This window comes from Anolis sagrei, chromosome 8 (assembly GCF_037176765.1).
Source record: "Anolis sagrei isolate rAnoSag1 chromosome 8, rAnoSag1.mat, whole genome shotgun sequence".
Classification (NCBI taxonomy): domain Eukaryota; kingdom Metazoa; phylum Chordata; class Lepidosauria; order Squamata; family Dactyloidae; genus Anolis; species Anolis sagrei.
Window position 1 is genome coordinate 11544337 of NC_090028.1, and position 20916 is coordinate 11565252.

Genomic DNA, 20916 nt, shown 5'->3' on the forward strand with positions numbered 1-20916 from the left:
GCTTCATAGACCTGCTGCTCGTGGTGATAATGGTGATGAGATCTTCGTCTTTCAGCCTTTTTGTTGGGTCTTGCTCAACAATACTATATTGTACTGCTGGAAAGAAGCCAATTTTAGAGAATGAGTGCTGGCAAAGAATACAGGATTGTATCCATGGACACTCAAATTGGAATGGGAGCCAAACAGTACAATCAGTGATAGTCTAGTTGAGCAGCAGCAGCATATTTAAGTCCAGGAATTGAGCCAATTTAATGTATTTTCCATCACATCCCCCAACTCTAATGCATTAAACCCAAGCTAGAAGAGAGATTATTTAAAGAAAAATTTGGAAATTGGCTGAGTCTGTGTTTGCTCGATAGTGAGCCATGCAGTACAATAGTTTTTCTTTTGTTCTGCCTGGGGAAAATTCTGTGTTTTTCTGAGTCTTTTATGGTAGAGAGAAGGGCCATCAAGTCTAGGACCATCCAACACTAGCTTGGCTTGGATCACTATCTCGGTGATTACATGTTTTAATGGTTTTTATATATGTTTTTATATTGTTACTAGCTGTACCTGCCACGCATTGCTGTGGCCAACCTTTCCTCCCACTTTCTCTCTTCCTTCCCTCCCCTTTTCCTTCCTTCCTTCCTTCCTTCCTTCCTTCTTCCTTCCTTCCTTCCTTCCTTCCTTCCACCTTTCTCCTGAGATTGGTTCCAAAGCAAATCACATTAGTCTTATTTCCTCTTCAAATGAAAATGTAATTAGCATAGGTTTTGTAGCTTCATAGTGTGAAAGTAAGGCCAGGACCATTTAGGGCTTTATAGGCTAACGCCAGCACTTTGAATTGTGCAAACTGGCAGCCAGTGGAGCTGGCGCATAGAGGGGTCGTATGCTCCCTGAGTACCACTCCTGTTAGCAACCTGGCTGCCGAACGCTGGACCATTTGAAGCTTCCGGGCAGTCTTCAAAGGCAACCCCACGTAGAGAGCATTGCAGTAGTCTATACGGGATGTAACCAGAGCGTGGACTACCGTGGCCAAGTCAGACTTCCCAAGGTACGATGGCAAAACGATGGCCACCAGGCTGGCTTCTTTTCTAGTAGATTTTATTGTACTAACTCAATGTTTTAATTATTTATAATTACTGTTTGTTGTGTCTATATTGTGTTTAATTGTAGGCATCGAATATGTGCCGGCTGGAAGCCGCCCTGAGTCCCCCCTACGGGGTTGAGAAGGGCGGGGTAAAAATACCCCAAATAAATAAATAATTATTTCCAATTTCCTATTCCTGGACTGCAACTCCCAGCAATCCTCCAGATAGATAGATTAGATAGAGATAGATAGATAGGTAAGTAGGTAGGTAGGTAGATTGAACAGGAGGACTGCTGGGAGTTGCAGTCCAAGAATAGATAGAGAATGAAGAAAGGGGAGGAAGAGGAAGGGAAAGAAGGGGGGAGAGTAGGCTTGGGCGGTTTCGTTCGTTAATTTCGTAATTCATTATTAATTCGTATTTAAATTAGCTTACGATCCAATATTGAGCCATGCAGGACTACTGTGAGGAGTAATTAAAAATCGAAACAATTTTTCCAATTTATTTCGTATTGTTTTGTAATTGTTTCGTAATTGGTTCAAAATTGTTTCGAAATTGTTTCGTAATTGTTTCGTAATTATTTCCGTATGTCTGGTGCACGTTTTATAGTTGTTGTTTGTTTTATCAGTGATAAAAAATAAATTATCACACCAACAGTCAACAACAGAGGGAGAGGGAAGCTTCAGAAGTCCCCCCTGTCCAATTTGGAGGGTTTTTTAGCATATTGCGTAATCGCGTCCGCCATTAACGAATCGATTCGTAATTTTACGAAATTTCGTATATTTCGAACTTCTTTAAAGGAAAATTTTGGAATTCTTTAAAAAAACGAAATACAAGGGCCCCCCTAAAAATGAAACGAGTTTAGAACCAAATTTTTCCGTGGTTACCCAAGCCTAGGGGAGAGGAAGAGAAGGAAGGAGAGAATTAAAGAAAAAAAGAAAGGTGGTCTAGGGGATTCTGGGAGTTGTAGTTCAGAAGAGAGTGTGGATATGCTATTATGTGTTTTGTTTGCCAGGGTGAGTTGTTTTTGTGCATGCGCTGTAGCATCTTTTTGCTTTTTGGCCTTTTAAGTCCCTTCCACTGTGTTTTTCAGTGTTTTTATGCATGATGGTCACTCGTTGGCCTGATAAGTGTATTGTGTCCAAATTTCGTGTCAATTCTCCCAGTGGTTTTTGAGTTATGTTAATCCCACAAATGAACATTACAACTGCAGATTATGATATTGGATTGCGTGATTTTAAATAAGTGGTTTTAAGGTTTTATATGTTTTTAATGTTTGGGTTGTTGTTCTAGAAGCATTTTTAATGATTGTTTTAATGTATATGTTCTTATTATGTGTGTTTTGGCATCAAATTGCCAAATATGTAAGCTGCCTTGAGTCCCCTATGGGGTCGAGAAAGGCGGGGTATAAACATGGTAAATAAGAAATACGAAATATTATTAATAACCCCACTTTATCTCTCCTGAAGGGAACCAAAATGCCTTGCCATAAAAGCATTAGTATACAATTTAAAATATACAATTGGATATATGCAAACATTAAAACAGAATTAAACACAAACAGCACTAAAAAAATCACAGTTAAAAATCCATCAAAACATATTCAAAGTTCTCTATAGTGCTTTAACACTCACACATTGTCCTTGGGAAATCTTGCAACAGAGAATTTTTTTTACAGTAATTGTGTTCTGAAGCATTATTGCAGAGATGGATCAGAAGTGGAGCAGATGGAAAAAGCCACCATTTCTTCAGGAGAATGAACCATCTCTCATGTTATACTTCCTCTGAGTCAAAGTATTGCTTACTCTATGTAACATCTGCAAAACATGGCTGACAAAGTGGCTCATTTATTATACAGAATGCATTTAAAACAGCTTGGTTGGACTGATAATGATTTTTACAGAACTTATTGGGGTTTTTTTATTTATTGTGTCAGGAGCAAGCCAAACAGTTGTATTACATTTTTAAACAAACAAACAAACAAACAAAACACAAAGTTTGGTAGTTGATTAAATGTCCTTTGACCAGTAGCTGGCCATTTCTAACAGAACAAAACAAACAAACAGATTTTTAAAAAAGCACAAATTTTGCAAACTTGGGAGCTGATTAAATGTCCTTGGACCAGTATCTGGCCACTTGGAGTGCCTCTGGTGTTGCTGCAAGAAGGTCCTCCATTGTGCATGTGGCAGGGCTCAGGTTGCATTGCAGCAGGTGGTCAGTGGTTTGCTCTTCTCCACACTCGCATGTCGAGGATTCCACTTTGTAGCCTCATTTCTTAAGATTGGCTCTGCATCTCGTGGTGCCGGAGCGCAGTCTGTTCAGTGCCTTCCAAGTCGCCCAGTCTTTTGTGTGCCCAGGGGGGAGTCTCTCATCTGGTATCACCCACGATTGAGGTGCTGGGTTTGAGCCTGCCACTTTTGAACTCTCGCTTGCTGAGGTGTTCCAGTGAGTGTCTCTGTAGATCTAAGAAAACTATTTCTTGATTTAAGTCGTTGACATGCTGGCTGATACCCAAACAAGGGATGAGCTGGAGATGTCTCTGCCTTGATCCTTTCACTATTGGCTGCAACTTCCCGGCGGATGTCAGTGTAATTTCTTCAGTGGTGTAGCGCGCAGACACCCTGTGATAATGCGGAATGTCTCATTAAGAGCCACATCTACTGTTTTAGTGTGGTGAGATGTGTTCCACACTGGGCATGCGTACTCAGCAGCAGAGTAGCATAGCACAAGGGCAGATGTCTTCACTTCTGGGGTACAATACAGGGTCAGGAAAAACAACGTACCTATGAACTTCTAATGCAGAGAAATAAAATGAATGGGGCAGAGGATGGGAGTTGATTGCAGATGATATTTTTTAAATAACTCCTCAAATCCACTTTAAATGCTGGAGGGATATTACATCTCTCTTTCACATGTCTTCAAGGAAAGACTAGGTCATCTCATAGGAAAGAGAGGTAAAAACATGTGGTACCCCAGGAAGGATTGTACTGATCTGTAGGAAAGCACAAATATATGGGAAACAGACTGGTGATGTGATTTAGAAGATTTTAAAGACCAAACTTTACTATATGCCTGCAGCTATGTAAGGTATCCTCAGAGGTATCTATGTACGGTATTCTGTCACTGAACATCGAGAAAACCAAAGTGCTGTTCCAGCAGTCACCAGCCAACCCCTCTCCAGTGCCAGAGATACAGCTTAACGGTGTAACATTAGAAAATGTTGACCATTTCCGCTACCTTGGCAGCCACCTCTCCACCAAAGTCAATATCAACACTGAAATGCAACACCGCCTGAGCTCTGCGAATGCAGCATTTTTCCAAATGAAGCAGAGAGTGTTTGAGAACCGGGACATCACTAGGGATACCAAGGCGCTTGTTTATAAAGCTATTGTCCTCCCAACGCTGCTATATGCCTGCGAAATGTGGACAGGTGTCACATGCAACTCCTGGAGCAATTCCATCAGCGCAGCCTCTGGAAAATCCAGCAAATCTTTTGGGAACACAAGCAGACAAATGTCAGTGTGCTGGAAGAAGCAAAGACCTCCAGCATTGAAGCAATGATCCTCCGCCATCAACTCCGCTGGACCGGCCACATTGTCCGGATGCCCAACCACCGTCTCCCAAAGCAGTAGCTCTACTCTGAACTCAAGAATGGAAAACGGACAGGAAAAGGGATTTAAAGATGGGCTTAAAGCCAACCTTAAAATTTCTGGCATAGACACTTAGAACTTGGAAGCCCTGGCCCTTGAGCGCTCCAGCTGGAAGTCAGCTGTGACCAGCAGTGCTGCAGAATTCGAGGAAGCACGAGTGGAGGGTGAAAGAGAGAAACGTGCCAAGAGGAAGGCGCATCAAGGCAACCCCGACCGGGACTGCCTTCCACCTGGAAACCAATGCCCTCACTGCAGGAGAAGATGCATGTCAAGAATAGGGCTTCAAAATCACCTACGGATCCACAAGAATACTGATCATGGAAGATTATCCTACTCGTCCAATGAGGGATCGCCTAAGGCAGAGGTTGTGAGGTCTGTTGGAAACTAGGAAAATGGGAAAGATTGACACCTAGCTCCCACCCTGGACATCATTCCATAGATATATAAACCCCATTTTCCTAGTTTCCAACAAACCTCACAACCTCTGAGGATGCCTGCCATAGATGCAGGTGAAATGTCAGGAGAGAATGCTTCTGGAACATGGCCATATAGGCCAGCCATTATTCCAGCCATGAAAGCCTTTGACAATACAGTCTATTATTCCTTTTTCAATTATAGGTAGAAGTGGCCAATGATTTGGAAAAACTGTCAGGGATCTCTCTCAGGATGGACCACAACAGCTGCTCCAGGCATATTGTATTGCAATGGAAAGCTGTCACTTAGCAACCCAAACCATGTGTGGAGGCCCTGAACATAACGCTTCATCCCCCTTTTTTTGCTTGGACTTTGTATACTTATTTATTTATAGCTCAGTGGCTTGAGAGCCATAATATTAAAGTAGAGTTTTTTGGAGCACAGTCATACTTGCATTACTGTATGTGATCCATTCACTTGGGTAAAAAGAAATCGGAGTGACTTGTCTGATACATTTGCCACTGGATGGCAGGAACAACATTCTTGTATATCAAGGTTATTCTTTCAGAAAGACATCATACCTAATTTTTAGTGGATGTTTGCAAATGAATTTCCCCAATTGCATTCTGCTCCCTGGCCCCCTCTCTTCCACCCCAGAAAATGGTGACATTTTATTAATACAGAACTTAAACTTTTTAAAAGTTGTCTTTATTGCAAGAATTTTTTTATATCTATGCAGTAAAAAGATTAGGGGTTGAATGGGTTGGGGATAGAGAAAGGTGAGGAAGAGAAAAAAGAAAAAGAAAGAAAAAAGGGGGAGGGGGTAGGATATTTGGGGGTTTGGAGCGATTTGCGGATGGGTTTTATTTCTTCCTGTCCATTTAGCTCTAGGGAAGTCATGCTACCCCTCTATTCCGCTTTGGTTAGACCACACCTGGAATATTGTGTCCAATTCTGGGCACCACAATTCAAGAGAGATATTGACAAGCTGGAATGTGTCCAGAGGAGGGCGACTAAAATGATCAAGGGTCTGGAGAACAAGCCCTATGAGGAGCGGCTTAAGGAGCGGGGCATGTTTAGCCTGAAGAAGAGAAGGCTGAGAGGAGATATGATAGCCATGTATAAATATGTGAGAGGAAGTCATAGGGAGGAGGGAGCAAGATTGTTTTCTGCTTCCTTGGAGACTAGGACGCGGAACAATGGCTTCAAACTACAAGAGAGGAGATTCCATATGAACATAAGGAAGAACTTCCTGACTGTGAGAGCCGTTCAGCAGTGGAACTCTCTGCCCCGGAGTGTGGTGGAGGCTCCTTCTTTGGAAGCTTTTAAACAGAGGCTGGATGGCCATCTGTCAGGGGTGATTTGAATGAAATATTCCTGCTTCTTGGCAGGGGGTTGGACTGGATGGCTCATGAGGTCTCTTCCAACTCTTTGATTTTATGATTCTATGATGCTATGATTTCACGGGGAGATTATTTTTTTTCCCCATTTTTCTTTCTTCTTCTTTTTCTTGATATTCTCCGGCTTCACCTATTTTGTTCTCTCTTTTTGCTTTTTCTCTGATTTAATAATGTCAATCTTCTTATCGAAACTATTCTAATTATTCAAAGTTACTTAACTTCTGTTCCTGAAGATATTCTTTTAGCGGTGACCAATCTGTTTTGTGTCCCTTTGTCTGGTCCTGGAGCAGGAATGTTAGGGACTGTCGCACCTCAGAGTAGATTCACCTTGCTGAGAAACACCAAACTGCACACAGCCAGAAGTCTTTATGGTTTATTAAAAAGTAAAAGGTAAAAAGGTTCTTAAAAGCAAAATGAAGTTTCAAAAGATCAATTCAAAATAACACTTTTAAGCATGAATCAAAAAGGCACAAGCAAAGCAGAATCCCATGAGAACATGACTAGGTCTTGAGAACATGAACACAAGAACTGCAAGATAATCCAGACAAGCAAACCCAAACTGCTTGGCAAAATGAAAAGTTGTTTTGACAAAAATTTGGTCTCAAACACCCTGTTTAATACCCTTTGCAAAACATGAAGGCGTTTCTTTGGCCTCTGACCTCCTTCTTGCTAGCTATTCTCACACTCCTTTGAACTCTGAATCCCAAATACTCAGCCGGATCTAAAGATCCCGTTTCGTCAAGGTCAGTCTGTTCGTTAGTGTTATCAGGCTGAGAGCTGTCCTCCTTTTCTGAATCAATTTGTACCTGCACCTGGCTAGTTTCACTATCAACAACTGAACTTCTACCTCCTGTTCTTCATTGTCTGTAACAGGGACATTTTGAACCTGATTGTGAATCTGAATCCCATCATGCTTGTCAGAGGCACACAGTGGTTCCAGCTGAGTCACAACAGGGAGTCCATGTCCATGTAGTCCCTTATCTTGGTAATCCAAATATCGATTTGAGGGATTTCTTTGGAACACCATCTCTGGGCTAGGAGAGTTCTTGCTGCAGCAGTTAAATAGAATTATATTTTATATTTACTTTTGTCTAATTCGAAATCAGATTTAGTAAATAGTATTCTGGTCTTAAGTTGAACCTTAGTTTTAATATTTTTTGGGAATGTTCATGTATTTCTCCCAATATTTCTTAACTTCCTTGCATGACCACCAGGAGTGGAAAAAGGACCCTACTTCTTCCCCACATTTCCAGCATTTGTTATTTTAGTCTTTATAGTATCTTGCTAATTTCTCGGGTGTTAAGTGCCGACGAAGGAACATTTTATAACAATTTTCTATTACCTTTATGGATCTTGAGTATTTCGTTTTGATTTTCCAAACTCTCTCCCAGACCTCTAGAACAGGGGTTGTGCAGGTACAACTGCACCAGGAGCTTCAATTTGCATTGAATGTTTGTTATAGTCCCAAGTTTTAGGGACTCTGCAGATAGGTGGCTTCTTTTGGCTGCAGTCATAGGGCAAGCCACCTGTCAATTATAGTAAGGTTCCCTGGTCCCACCCGCTTTTGGGTTTTGGAGGGAATAGGAGCAGTTTGGGTTCAGTCCACACAGAGAAGCCTTTCATGCAGGACGTAATACCAAGAGCTCCTGTAGAAAGCTTCGTCTTCTACGCCTTGGCCAGGGAGATATACAGCCTACAGCTTGACCAGAGTTATACAGCCCTACAGCTCCTTTGCTGAAGGACTTCAGTCAGCCATCACTGAAACCTGAACTCTTTCCCCCTGGAAGTCTACAAAGCTCTGCTTGGTAAGGGTCACTCGCGGAAGCCAGAAGCAGTGCAGGGGCTCCACGCCAACAGAGGCAAAGACAGACTGCCCAGATTAGAAGTTAAGGATTTCCCCATTAGTTACAGTTATGAAGATAGTGCCCGTTCCCTGTGGACAAGATTGAGAGAGAGCCAATAGACTGTTAAGAAAGCTTTAAAGTACCTGTTTGTTTTTATTAATTGTTATATTGTTATACTGATGTATTGATGTAGTGATGCTGATGTTTAATGATCTGTGATGCTATTGCTTTTAAATTTTGTATTGTGTACACTGAAATTGTTGTTAACCGCTCTGAGTCGCCTAAGGGCTGAGAAGAGCGGCATACAAATAAAGTAAATAAATAAATAAATAATAACTTTATTGAACCTTTAAGCAATCTAAAGACTATGTTTTAAGGTAATCCAAAGGCTTTTAGTCTGAGGCAGCCCCGGCACCCCGTTGGGCACACAGAATTTATGTCCTGTCTACAGTCTTATGCACAGGCCCAGCTTGCGACAGCACAGAGGTCCTCACACTTTTTAAACAGAGGGCCAGGTCACAGTCCCTCAAACTGTTGGAGGGCCAGATTATAATTTTTTAAAAAAAACCCTGAATGAATTCCTATGCACACTGCAGATAACTTATTTGTAGTGCAGAAACACTTAAAAACAATACAATAATTAAAATGAAGAACAATTTTAACAAATATAAACTTATTAGTATTTCAACGGGAAGTGTGGGCCTGCTTTTGGCTGATGAGATAGGATTGTTGTTGTTATTGTGTGCGTTCAAGTCATTTCATACTTAGGTTGACCCTAAGTGATTAGGGATCTTACCTACAAAACCCTGAACGGTTTGGGACCTGCCTACCTGCGTGACTGCATTTCTGTGTACAAACCCATGCGATCTCTTCGATCACCTGGAGAGGCCCAGGTGCGATTGGTAGGGATGAGGGAGAGGGCCTTCTCTATGGTGGCCCCCCGACTCTGGAACTCAGGCAAGCCCTCACATTGGCAGTCTTTAGGAGGATATCAGGCAAGCCCTCACATTGGCAGTCTTTAGGAGGAGCCTGAAAACATGGCTGTTCCAGTGTGACTTCCCTGAATATTTAATTACCCGCTGTGTTGCTCTCCGTACATTTCTTGTAAAACCCTCCCGCTTAGATACATCCTACCTCTGTTCATGCCCAGCGTTTATTTTTAAAATTTTAAATTATTACATCTGGCCCAGCCATAGGTTTTTTAAAATTTTTTGTGTGTTATTGTCTATTGTTGTTGTTCATTCGTTCAGTCGTCTCCGACTCTTCGTGACCTCATGGACCAGCCCACGCCAGAGCTCCCTGTCGGCCGTCACCATCCCCAACTCCTTCAAGGTCAGTCCAGTCACTTCAAGGATGCCATCCATGCATCTTGCCCTTGGTCGGCCCCTCTTCCTTTTGCCTTCCACTTTCCCCAGCATAATGGTCTTCTCTAGGCATCTCCTCATGATGTGGCCAAAGTACTTCAACTTTGTCTCTACTATCCTTCCCTCCAATGAGCAGCCGGGCTTTATTTCCTGGAGGATGGACTGGTTGGATCTTCTCGCAGTCAAGGCACTCTCAGAACTTTCCTCCAACACCACAGCTCAAAAGCATCGATCTTCCTTCGCTCAGCCTTCCCTAAGGTCCAGCTCTCACATCCGTAGGTGACTACAGGAAATACCATGGCTCTGACTAGGTGGATCTTTGTTGCCAGTGTGATGTCTCTACTCTTTACTATTTTATCGAGACTGGATATTGCTTTCCTCCCAAGAAGTAAGCGTCTCCTGATTTCCTGGCCACAGTCTGCATCTGCAGTAATCTTTGCGCCTAGAAATACAAAGTCTGTCACAGCCTCCACGTTTTCTCCCTCTATTTCCCAGTTGTTAATCATTCTTGTTGCCATAATCTTGGTTTTTTTTAATGTTTAGCTGCAACCCAGCTTTTGTCTATATGTGAGTTATATTAATTGTATTGTTTTATTTGCTTATTGCTTTGTTATTTTTACTGATGTGTTGTTGGCCTCATGTAAGCTGCCCCGAGTCCCCTTGGGGAGATGGTGGCGGGGTTTAAATAAAGCTTTTTAAAAAAGAATTATTAATATTATTATTCTTAAGTGAGGGCCAGGTAAATGACCTTGGAGGACGAATCCAGCCCCCAGGCCTTAGTTTGAGGACCCCTGCTCTCAAAGAATAGAGTGGCTGATAACCTTCGCCTATTTAATAATAATAATAATAATAATAATAATAACTTTATTTATACCCCACCACCATCTTCCCAAGGGACTTGGAGCGGCTTACATGAGGCCAAGCCCAACAGTACACCAATAAAAAAAGCAATAAACAAAAACAATAAATACAATACAATTAAAATAAATAACATATAATCATGTTATCCTTTAGCAGTTCAATTTCCATATTCCATTCTAGGAGTTTTTGATATATTATCTTTATTATTTTTTTCTCCTTCATCAATTCTTGTGCTGCAAATTCATCTTTCTTGTCATCCTTATAACTGTCCATTATTTGTCTATATTGGTACCAGGAACTTAATCTTGAAACTTTCCAAATCTCTGAATTTTTCCATTTTTTTCCTGAAATGTTTTAGAAGGGCTGTTACATAAAATTTGGATGCTGTTTTGTCGGTTTGTATTTTGGGGATTCATTAGTTCGAAATGTCCAAATCTTCCGAAATACGAATTGAACTCTGAACTTTCACACAACCCTATTACTTATTCAACCTGGTAGGCAAAGACCGATGTGCTTGGAGGCTTTCTGCTTGGAATTCTGAAATTTGTGATTATTATCTTACCACTGACCCCCAGATCATTAGAAAAATGGACTTCTGAGGGACAGATCTCACAAAAGATATTTTTTGGACATACTAATTGGGTAATTTGGGGGTTTGTTGTCCGAAAAATAACTTTCTGGAGCTCTGCTGTGAGGACAATGGGGGAAAATGGATATAAAACAGACGACTGCCTTCAAAATGTAAACCTTCCGCTCAGTGTGTAAATGGTACCCTTCCTCAAAAAAACATCTCATTTGCCACGATATTTTCTTCCATCTCAGTTATGCCTCATTTGTACTACTCAGTGTTCCTCATCATATTACTAAATGCTCTCTTCTTGCTGATGTCTCTAAAAGCAATTAAAGTCCACTTATTATGATTCATTTTCTAGAAAGTCTGTTTGCCATGGTAAATTAGTGCATGTGTGTGTATGTGTTTAACTCTGTGATGGTTTTATGGGTGGAGAACTAAGATGAAAATTAAAAGTGAATTTGCTAAATTTTATTAAGTCTGAACAGCCACACATTTGACTTGCTTTTACTTTGTTTTGCTTTCTTATAACGAATTCCACCAACAACGGAACTGAACCAAACTTGGCACACAGAACTCTTGTGACCAACATAAAATACTGGAAGGGTTTGGTGGGCATTGACCTTGGTTTTGGAGTTGTAGTTCATCTACATCCAGAGAGCACTGTGAATTCAAACAATGATGGATCTGGACCAAATACCCAATACACCCAAGTTTGAATACTACTGACGTTTGGGGTGTGTGTGTGTGATTATGTCATTTGGGAGTTGTAGTTGCTGGGATTTATCGTTCACGTACAATCAAAGAGCATTTTGAATTCCACCAACAATGGAATTGAACCAAGCTTGGCACACAGAACTCTCATGACCAACAGAAAACACTAGAAGGGTTTGAGGGGCATTGACCTTGAGTTTTGAAGTTGTAGTTCACCTACTTGCAAGTCGTCTCTGGTTGCTTCTGGATCGAGAGAATCAGCCGTCTATGAAGACGTTGCCCAGGGGATGCCCGGATGTCTTTCAGTCCTGCGAGGAGGCTTCTCTCATGTCCCACATGGAAAGAGGCTTCTCCCATGTCCCCCATGTCCCCCATGGAGGAGACTTCTCTCATATCCCCCATGGAAAACTATTACAGGCTCCACAATGAAGACCCATTTAGTGAGCAGACTCTTCAGTTAGCGCAGAACATTGTGTCCTCCATCTCTGAAGCCAAGAAAGAACAGTGGATCAAGCTGATCACAGAGGTCGACATGGGCAGGAGCAGCCAGAAGGCATGGAGGTTGCTAAGACGGTTGAGCAATGACCCCTCACAAACTAATACCCCTGCCAATATAAAGGCAAATCAGATAGCACACCAACTCTTGAAGAACGGGAAACCCAACCTTGCCACCAAAGTAGGAAAGAAACCAATAGCCAGACAACAAGAGATTGAGAACAACAACCTTCCTGAACCCTTTACATCTACTGAATTCGACATGGCTCTCAATAAATGTAAGAATGGCAAAGCAGCTGGCTTGGATGATCTATGGATGGAACAAATCAAGAACTTTGGCCCAAAAGCAAAGTGCTGGCTACTGGAGCTGATGAACAACTGCACTGCATCCTGACAGATCCCCAAAATCTGGAGGAAAGCAAGAGTCATTGCCATCTTGAAGCCAGGCAAAGACCGTAATGATCCAAAAAGCTACAGACCAATCTCCCTGCTGTGCCACCTCTACAAAGTTCTGGAGAGACTTATTCTGCATAGAATTATGGAAAAAATAGTCCCATGTCTGATTCCACAGCAAGCTGGCTTCAGGAAAGGCAAAAGCTGCACATCGCAAGTGATGAACCTGACTCAGCACATAGAAGATGGCTTTGAAAAGCAGCAGATCACAGGAGCTGTCTTCATAGACATGTCAGCGGCTTATGATACTGTGAACCACCGCCTCCTCCTGAGAAAAATGTATAGTATCACAAAGGACTACCATCTCACCCATCTCATAGGAAACCTGCTACAAAACAGGAGCTTTTTTGTTGAGTTTCAGGGCCAGAGAAGCAGATGGCGGAAACAGAAGAACGGCCTGCCTCAGGGGAGCGTGCTCACCCATCCATATTCAACATCTACACAAATGACCAGCCACTGCCAGAAGGGACAGAGAGTTTCATCTATGCTGATGATCGTGCCATTATCGCTCAAGCAGGGAGCTTTGAGATGGTTGAACAAAAGCTCTCCGAAGCTCTAGGTGCTCTTACTGCCTATTACAGGGAAAACCAACTGATCCCTAATCCATCTAAAACACAGACATGTGCCTTTCACTTTAAGAACAGACGAGCATCCCGAGCTCTAAGGATTACCTGGGAAGGAATCCCACTGGAGCATTGCAGCACACCCCAATACCTGAGAGTCACTCTGGACCGTGCTCTGACCTACAAGAAGCACTGCCCGAACATCAAACAAAAAGTGGGTGCTAGAAACAATATCATACGAAAGCTGACTGGCACAACTTGGGGATCACAACCAGATACAGTGAAAACATCTGCCCTTGCGCTATGCTACTCTGCTGCTGAGTATGCATGCCCGGTGTGGAACACATCTCACCACACTAAAACAGTGGATGTGGCTCTTAATGAGATATGCCGCATTATCACAGGGTGTCTGCGCTCTACACCACTGGAGAAATTACACTGCTTAGCTGGTATTGCACCACCTGACATCCGCCGGGAAGTTGCAGCCAATAGTGAAAGGACCAAGGCAGAGACATCTCCAGCCTATCCCTTGTTTGGGTATCAGCCAGCACGTCAACGACTTAAATCAAGAAATAGTTTTCTTAGATCTACAGAGACACTCGCTGGAACACCTCAGCAAGCAAGAGTTCAAAAGTGGCAGGCTCAAACCCAGCACCTCAATCGTGGGTGATACCAGATGAGAGACTCCCCCCTGGGCACACAGAAGACTGGGCGACTTGGAAGGCGCTGAACAGACTGCGCTCTGGCACCACGAGATGCAGAGCCAATCTTAAGAAATAGGGCTACAAAGTTGAATCCACAACATGCGAGTGGAGAGAAGAGCAAACCACTGACCACCTGCTGCAATGCAACCTGAGCCCTGCCACATGCACAATGGAGGACCTTCTTGCGGCAACACCAGAGGCACTCCAAGTGGCCAGATACTGGTCAAAGGACATTTAATCAGCTCCCAAGTTTGCAAAATTTCTGCTTTTTTAAAAATCTGTTTGTTTGTTTTGTTCTGTTAGAAATGTAATACAATGTTCTGGTTGCGGATGACACGATAAATAAATAACCTACTTGCAGAGAGCACTGTGAATTCAAACAATGATGGATCTGGACCAAATACCCAATACACCCAAATTTGAATGCTAGTGAGGTTTGGGGGGTGGTGTGTGATTATGTCATTTGGGAGTTGTAGTTGCTGGGATTTATAGTTCACCTACAATCAAAGAGCATTCTGAACTCTAGAAGGCTTTGATGGGCATTGACTTTGAGTTTTGGAGTTGTAGTTCACCTCCATCCAGAGAGCACTGTGGACTCAAACAATGATGGAACCGGACCAAACTTGGCACAAATACTCAATATGCCCAGATGTGACACTGGTAGAGTTTGGGGAAAATAGACCTTGACATTTGGGAGTTGTAGTTGCTGGGATTTATAGTTCACCTACAATCAAAGAGCATCAATCAAAGAGCATTCTCAATCCTACCAATGATAAAATTGGCCCAAACTTCCCACACAGAACCCCCATGACCAACACAAAATACTGTGCTTTCTGATGCTCTTTGGTGACCCCTCTGATACCTCTGGCAAGCCCTAGCCCTTGAGCGCTCCAGCTGGAGGTCAGCTGTGACCAGCACTGCTGTAGAACTTGAAGAGGCACGGATGGAGGGCGAAAGAGAGAGATGTGCCAAGAGGAAGGCGCGTCAAGCCAACCCCGACTGGGACCGCCTTCCACCTAGAAACCAATGCCCTCACTTTGGGAGAAGATGCAGATCAAGAATAGGGCTCCATAGTCACCTACGGACCCACCGCCAGAACACCGACATTGGAGGACCATCATCCTCGGACTACAAGGGATCGCCTAAGTAAGTACTCCCTGCAACCCCCCCCCCCCACAGCGTTGCTGTGGCCAACCTTCTCTCCCTCTTTCTCTCCTTCTTTCACTCCTTCCTTCATTTCCTTTTCTTCTTTCCTTTCTTCCTTCTCTACCTGTTTATTTCCTTCCTTAGCTTTTTGCTCCCATCCTTCCTTCTCTTTACTTCTTTCCTTCCCTCCCTCTTTCTCTCCCTCTTTCTCTTCTTCCTTTGCTCCGTCTTTCCTCCCTTCCCTTTTTTCTTTCCTTCTCTCCGCCTTCCTTCTCTTCCTCTTTCCTTCCTCCTCCCTTCTTTTCCCTTCCTCTTTCTCTCCTTTCTTCCCTCTCTATCTCTTTCCTTCCTTCCTTCGCTCTTGACTTCCAGACTTCCTTTTATTTATTTCTTTTCTTCCCTCCTTTTCTCTTCTTCCTTCACTTTTTTCCTCTCTTCCCCCTCCCAAATTCCTTCCTTCCTTCCTTCCTTCCTTCCTTCCTTCCTTCCTTCCTTCCTTCCTTCCTTCCTTTTGACACCTTCCCTTCCCCTTCCCTTTCTTCTTTTTTTCTATCTTTCTTTCCTTTCCTCCTTCCTTCCTTTCTCCCTTCTTTCCCATCCTCCTTCTCTCTCTGTATTTTTTCTTTCCTACCTTTCTTCTTTCATATACCTTCTCAACTTCTCCTTCCTTCCTTCATACACCTTCCCTTCCCTCCTTTCTTCTTCTTTCCTTCCTTTCTCCCTTCTTTCCCATCTTTCTTCTTTCCCTTTCTTCTTTCTTTTCTTCCTTTCCTGTTTCATATATCTTCTCAACTTCTCCTTCCTTCCTTCCTTCCTTCCTTCCTTCCTTCCTTCCTTCCTTCCTTCCTACACATTCCCATCCCCTTCCCACTTTTCTTCTTTCTTTCTTTCCTTCTTTCCTTCTTTCTTTCTTTCCTTCTTTCCTTCTTTCCTTCTTTCCTTCTTTCCTTCTTTCCTTCTTTCCTTCTTTCCTTCCTTCCTTCCTTCCTTCCTTCCTTCCTTCCTTCCTTGCTATTTACACCCCTTCCCCTCATTTCCGTCCTTCCTTCCCTCTCCCACTTCCTTCCCTCCTTCCCCTTCCTCACCGATGGCGGAGCCAGATGGCGGTGTGTGGGGGCGGCCTGGGCTGGGTGTTGCGGTGGCCGATGGGCTGTCCTCGGCAGAGCTGGGCCGCGGCCTCTCCTGGCCGGGCCAGGAAGGTGCGCAGCGGGAGCCTCCCGGGCAGCCTCCACAGGTCGCGCAGCATCCTGGCCCCCAGCGAGCACAGCTGGCCGAGCTCCAACTCCCAGGCCAGGGCTTCAGCGTCAGCGGGTAGGCCGCGTTCTAGAACTACAGTTCCCAGAGTGCATTGCGTGTGTACTTCCTCCCCTGGGCACTGCGCATGCTCAGTTGGTTTTTGTAATTGTGAGTTTGTTGAAATGTTGTTTGGAATTTTGATGAGTGTTGTGCATACCTTGTGGATTGAGGTATGTGCATGGCAAATTTGGTGAGTTTTCGTCAGGGGTTTTTCGCGTTTTGCTGACCCATTGAACGCCCTTTCCCTTTTTATATATATAGATTGTTAAATTGGAAATGAAACCTACTTGGGATGTTAGATGATCAACTCGATAGAAAACGTGGAAGGTTATTGCTATACATGCCAACGGCAGCAAGAATGATCTGTACTTAAAGATTTCTATACAAGATGATTTGGTTACGAACATAAGTGAACTTACAATGAGTTTTTCCTGACAACATTGTGGTTCCATTGCCTTTCCGTGAGGCTTGCCCAAGGTCACCCAATGGCCAGGGGAGAATTCAAATCTTGATCTCCAGTGTCATAATCCAGTACTCAGATTATTACAATGCACTGGCTCCTATTTGCTTGAAGTAAAGAACTAGAACAGGGCCTGTTGACAATACGATAGAGGTGGTTCAAGGATGGATTGGCTTTACAGAGGCCAGGATCTCTACCTTAGGACCTCATAACATTGATTTTCCGGTGTTCCTATTCACCAGCCTCTGTAGTGAATGGGGGGGCATCAGGGCAATCCCAGTAACCTGTGTACTGCCTCACCACCAGCTGATGCTTCTCTATCACATGTGGAGAAGTGTCACTGTGCAGCTCTCCCTGCGCTTGCCTCATTGTTCCAAATGGTATACAGTGTTGGAGCCCAGCCTGTGATTGTGTTTCATGATCAGGATGCTTTGGATGTGGGGAGTGATGTCAATGAGTTGCAATATGAGTTTCAAGATGGCAATGGTTTGGCCAGTGATATTGATGCAGAGAATGACCAGGAGATCCCTGTTCAAATTGTAGTTTCCCATGAGATTGTCCCTGAGGGGTGTGGGGATGATGGTGTGCTTTCTGAATCGTTACCAGAGAGTTCCCATGATAGGGAACATGAAAACAGTTCGGCACCTGGCCCAGCTACAGAACTTAATGAGCAAATAGATAGACGGGAGGAGATCAGTCAAAACAGGAGAGCCGAACAGTGGCTTCGGCAGTCTTCCAGGCTCCGAGAGAAAAAGATAAGAAATTCTCAGCTAAAGCGAAATCAATTTCTGAGTGATAGAGACATAGCTAAGGGGGAGATAAAAGTCCCAAGTACAGGATATCTAGTCAGATGAAGCATTGTTTGGAATCAAGTCAAGATCTCAGCTTTGTTCATCAAGCCCCCGGTGGCGCAGTGGGTTAAACCCCTGTGCCGGCAGGACTGAAGACCGACAGGTCGCAGGTTCGAATCCGGGGCAAGGCGGATGAGCTCCATCTATCAGCTACAGCTCCTCAGGCGGGGACATGTGAGAAGCCTCCCACAAGGATAATAAAAACATCAAAATTATCAGGGCGTCCCCTGGGCAACATCCTTGCTGATGACCAATTATCTCACACCAGAAGCGACTTGCAGTTTCTCAAGTTACTCCTGACACAACAAAAAAAGTGGAAAATTTGCTTGGAAAATTCATATTTTAAGTGCCTTTGTTTCATGGTTTTGATCTATGCTTTTATATCCATGCCTTGGATTCATGTTTCCTGATTTATTTCATTTTATTTGGGAAGTTTTGACTTTGTTTTATGGACTTTACTGGACTTTTACCCTGGACTACTTTGCTCCTGCTTATCTTACTACCAAATTGGATTTACCTATTTCTTTAAAGTGTTTTTTACTTTATTGTTTTTTTAAAATTATCTTCAATAAAAGGATTGTTTTCCATCCAACGGCATTGTGTTTAAAGTCAGAGGGCTTTTCCTGCCCTGGAGTTCAACATACAGAAAGGCTCCTGTGCTGATGGAGCAGCATCTCCATAGAACCCCACAGGAAGTGAGGCGACATCATGGAATGGGCAGCATGGAGGTCCATGGGTCAATTGTGGTGTCCTAGGATGCTGAATTTCCACCATGTGATGAAGTACTTAATCAAATGCATGCCTTAAAAATCCTCTGAAGAAGGCATAATTAATTTCTTCCTGGTGAAGCTAATAGGACATCAGAAGCAATTATATACAAACTCCAAGATTCAATTCTGGCTACAGGGAGACAGCAAGATTTAAAATATAATGATCGCTCTTCCACAGACTTCTCTCTTTATCCCACAACACTGCAAACAGACACATACACATATTGCTCTTTTAGAAATTTAAAGATGGGCTTAAAGCCAACCTTAAAAACTGTGGCATAGACACTGAGAACTGGGAAGTCCTGGCCCTTGAGCGCACTAACTGGAGGTCAGCTGTGACCAGCAGTGCTACAGAATTTGAAGATGCACAAATGGAGGGTGAAAGGGAGAAACGTCCCAAAAGGAAGGCAGATCAGGCCAACACTGAGTAGGACTGCCTTCCACCTGGAAACCGATGTCCTCACTGTGGGAGAACATGTGGATCAATGATAGGTCCCCACAGTCACCTACAGACCCACCCTGAAGACACTACACATGGAGGACCATCATCTTAGGGTTGCGAGGGATCACCTAAATAAGTAAGTACACATATGAGGGTTGAATGAAAAGTAATGCCTCCACCTTCATTACTTGGGTTTGGATGGGAGTATTTTAATAAATCAAATGCAGAAATAATCCTTAGAATGTGCTCTTTAATTACCACTATTCACTTTTCCACATAATCACCAGGCAATTGCATATAAACAATGAACAAGTTTTCTGAAGGCGTTATGGAAAAAGTTGACACTCTGTTTCCACAACCAGCATCTTACAGTTCTCTCAACATCTTCATCAGAAGCATAATGATGTCCCCACAGATCTTCTTTCATTATCGCGAATGGGTAGAAATCAGACAGTGTTAAATCTGCACTGTATGGAGGACGGGGAAGGTAGTAACATCCAGTCTCTGAAGTTCTGCTGTGGTGGCAGGTGAAGTGTGTGGTCTGGCATTGTCATGCTGCAGGAAAACATTTCCCTTTTCCTTTCGGACCCTTGTTAGCCGTCATTTCAAAGTTTGCAGCATTGTGATGTAATGCTCAGAATTTACAAGCATTGTTTGTATTCTCTAATGAATCTCCTTTGGGGTGACACCTTCTGCTGTCAAGAATTCAATGACTGCACGTTGCTTAAGTTGCATTGACCGACCGTCTGCACAGGGTTCCATACTTCGTATTTTAACAACACAACCGTTCCATGCTAAGGCTTCCCGCCAAAATGGAACTGTAGAGGAGAGTCTACTGAACAAGCCAGTACCTGCCGCATACCAGTACTGGCATTTGTTGAGGAGTTACGAAGGTGGAGGCATTACTTTTCATTCAACCCTCGTAAGAACCAAACAGATGTTTAAAGCATAGGAAAATGTTAGATGAAAGTCAGCTCTGGTTTAGAAAGAATTAGTTTGTGAAGCTGACTCACTCTTGATTAGATATAGCTTTGCAAATTGTGTGTCATAGAATTGTGTGTCATGTGCTTGGAAGTTATTCGTTTGGTGCTTAATCTAAGGTAGACATGCGTAGAACTCATCTGTGGTTTGTGTGTTTCATTGGAAAATGCCCCATTAGGTGAGATGCCCCATTAAACTCAAGTAATTTTGCTTTGGCCTCACCATCTGCCCTTAGTCCTACTTCTTGGGTATGTCCCCTGAATCTCTTCTCAAACTGGAATACGGTCCAGTTTGAAGAATCAGTCCAGTTTGAAGATTATATTCAAGCATGTTGCGAGATAGATGCATCTGAGGTCCCTTCTACACGGTAATATAATCCAGTGCAAAGCAGATAATCTGGATTTTATATGACAGTGTAGAAGGTATCTGAGTCCTGTTATCCATAGTGAATTACAAAGGAGCCTTAGGTGGTTATTTTAAATAACTGGAAAGGTTTAGCAATGCATTAAATTTTCATTTCCGCTTTTTTATATATAAAGGAAGGAGTTTTTGAAAAATGTTTACTTCTCTTCTCGCTTAATGGGAAATAGGAAAATGAATGGGAGGCAAGGTGAAATTATATTACTCTATTAATATGACTGGATGTAATTTGCCAGGATAAATAAACCCTGTCTAGTGGGTTTTAAAATTGCTTTTGGAAACTCTACAATCAGGATGAACTATGCCATAAACCTAACTCTTGGCAGGTGCTTGGTGAGATAAACATATAGCTCAAGGTAGCCTGAAAGAACGCTGTCCCATTTTCGAGCTAATACACCAGTTGTGGATGTGGCAGGAGAATTAAAGGAGGCAGAAAGGGAGAGGCATTAA